Raw genomic sequence first — 2,874 nt, forward strand, 5'->3', positions numbered from 1 at the left:
CTTTCTTTCAACGTATGTTTATTAAGCATCTCACTATGTGTCAGGCCACGAGCATACAGGAGGAAACAAGGCCAAAAAGCCCTGCCCTCATGGAGTTCTCACTCTGGATGATTAATGAGTAAATAAATTGTATGGGCTGCGATTTTAGACAGGTTGGTCACGGAGGCTGCACTGAAGAGAAGACAGTTGAGTGAAGACGTTTTGAGGTGAGGAAGTCCACTCTGAATAGCTGGGAAGACAGTCCCAGGAAGCAAGACCAGCCAGTGCAACGGCCACGAGGCAGGAACAGCCCGAAGTACTTAGAGGAACAGCAAAGAGGCCAATGTGGCCGGAAGCAAACGAGCGAAGGAGGTTTTCAGGAGCATTCTGGCTGCTCTACTAAGAACGGACTGTAGCGGAGGTGGGGCGAAGGAAGAGTCTGAATGTGAAGACAGATCAATAAAAACTCTCCAGTCTCCATAACAGACAGAACAAATCCTGAAAAAAACTAATAGAGCCTCAAGGGCCACTGTGGTCTAATATTTACGTCTCAGAAACCAAGAGGACAGGAAGCTTCAGGAAGCTGAGTGAACCCCAAAGAGAACAAACCCAAAGAAATCCGTGACTAGGTGCGACACAGACCGGTGAAAACTAGAAATGAAGAACAATTCTCTAAGGCTGCCCAAGAGAAACAACGCATTGCCTGTCAGGGAACAACAGTTTGAATGAATGCAAATAGCTCACGGAAATGATAGAGGCCAAAAGGAAGTGGCCGAAACAAAACTGTCCCCCCAATTTTAAATGGAGTAAAGCTCTACTTGATGAACGCGTGAAGGTGAAATCAAGAGATACTCGGCCAATGACAAATTAAGAGAATCTGTCACCTGCGGATCTGCTCCAAAAGAACCGCTAAAGGAAGTTCTTCCAACAAAAGGGAAATGATAACGGGAGGAAACGTGGGACATCAGAAATAAGGGAGGGGCGACAGAAATGGTCCACATCTGAGTATAACAGATTCTCCTTCGATTTTGTGATTTTTAAAATATGGCCATTGAAAGCCAAAATTATGACAGCATCTTCTGGAGAACTTAATATTCGTAGACAATTATGGTCGATTTTGTATATTCCAACTGAAGTGGCAAACATATTGATTCTAAGTTGATAGCGAAAAGTACACATTTTGTAACACCTAGAGAAACTACTAAAATGACATACATTTAAACATACATTTAACATTTAAACATACATAAGATGACATACATTTATGACATACAGTCAAAATCATAATAGATAAACCAAAACCGAACACAAAAAATGTTCAAGTAACACTACGAGTGAGTACGGTGCGGTGTCTTGGATTGAATCTCAGAATAGAAAAATGGGATGAGTAGAAAAATTGGCTAAATACAAATAAAGTCTGGAGTTTAAGTAATAATAATGCAGCCATTATTGGTTTCTTAATTTTGACAGGTGTATCACAATAATGTAAGCTGTTGACATTAGAGGAAACTAAGTGAGGGCTACCCAGGAACTCTGTACTATCATTGCAACTTTCCTGTACATTGAAAATTTTTCTCAAATAAAAACTTTACTTAGAAAATGGTCAAGGGGTGCCTGGGTGGTTCAGTCGGTTAAGTGTCTGACTCCTGATTTGGGCTCAGGTCATGATCTCACGGTAGTGAGATCAGGCCCCAAGCCGGGCTCCTGGCTGAGTATGGAACCTGCTTCAGATTCATTCCCCCCAACTCTCCGCACCCCCCCCCCCGCTCCTCCCCTGCTCTGTGCGCGCGTGCGCGCGCGCACACACACACACACACAAACTCTCTCTGTCCGTCTTAAAAAAAAAAGGCAAATGTTCAAGTAATCCAAAATTGGGCAAGAAAGGGGAAACAGAAGAACAGAACACAGAAGGAACAAACAGAAACCAAATAATAAAGTGTGGAATTAATCCAAACATATCAATAATTACATTCATATAAATGGTCTAAATCACATCAATTAAGTGAAAGATGGTCTCAATGGATTGATGGAAGAAAACCATGACCCAAGTACGTGCTATCTATAAGAAACCCATTTCAAATATAATGATACAGGTAGGTTCAAAGTGGAAGGACAAAAAAGATGCACCACGCAAACGCTAATCAAAAGAAAGCTGGAGTGGCACTATTAATATCAGACAAAAGATATCTCAGAGCAAAGAAAATTACCAAGGATTAAAAGGGACATTACATGATGATAAAAGAATCAATTCACCAATAAGACATAACAGTGCTAAAAATGCATGCACCTTAACAAAAGAGTTTCTACCACATGAAGCAAAAACTGACAGAACTGAAAAGAGAAATAGACAAATCCACAATTATAGGCAGCAACTTTTCAATACTTGCCTCTCACTAATAGATAGAACCGGGAGGGGGAAAATCAGCAAGCACATAGAACTGAACAATGATGCCAACCAACTGGATCTAATTGACATTTCTAGAACACTCCACCCAACAACAGGAGAGCACACGGTTTTTCCAAGTGAACACGAGACATTCACTAGGATAGACAATATTCTACAAATCTGAACACGTTTAAAAGAATTGAAATTATATGAAGCACGCTCTCAGACCATAACTGGATTAAACTAAAAATCAATGCTAAAAAGGTAACAGGGAAAGCTCCAAATATTGGGAAAGTTAGCAACATACTTCTAAATAATCTTTGGATCAAAGAGGAACTATCAGGAGAAATTTAAATATATTTTGAACTGCACAAAAAATGAAGATGCAACATATTGATCTTTGTGTGATGTAGCTACAGCCGTGCTTAGAGGGAAATTTATAGCATTAAATGCTTACATGAGAAAAGAAAAGCTCTCAAACAATAACCAATAGCCTTCATCTTAAGAAA

Source organism: Panthera pardus, unplaced genomic scaffold, assembly GCF_024362965.1.
Source record: "Panthera pardus isolate Hobbes unplaced genomic scaffold, ASM2436296v1 HiC_scaffold_27, whole genome shotgun sequence".
In the NCBI taxonomy this organism is placed as follows: Eukaryota; Metazoa; Chordata; class Mammalia; order Carnivora; family Felidae; genus Panthera; species Panthera pardus.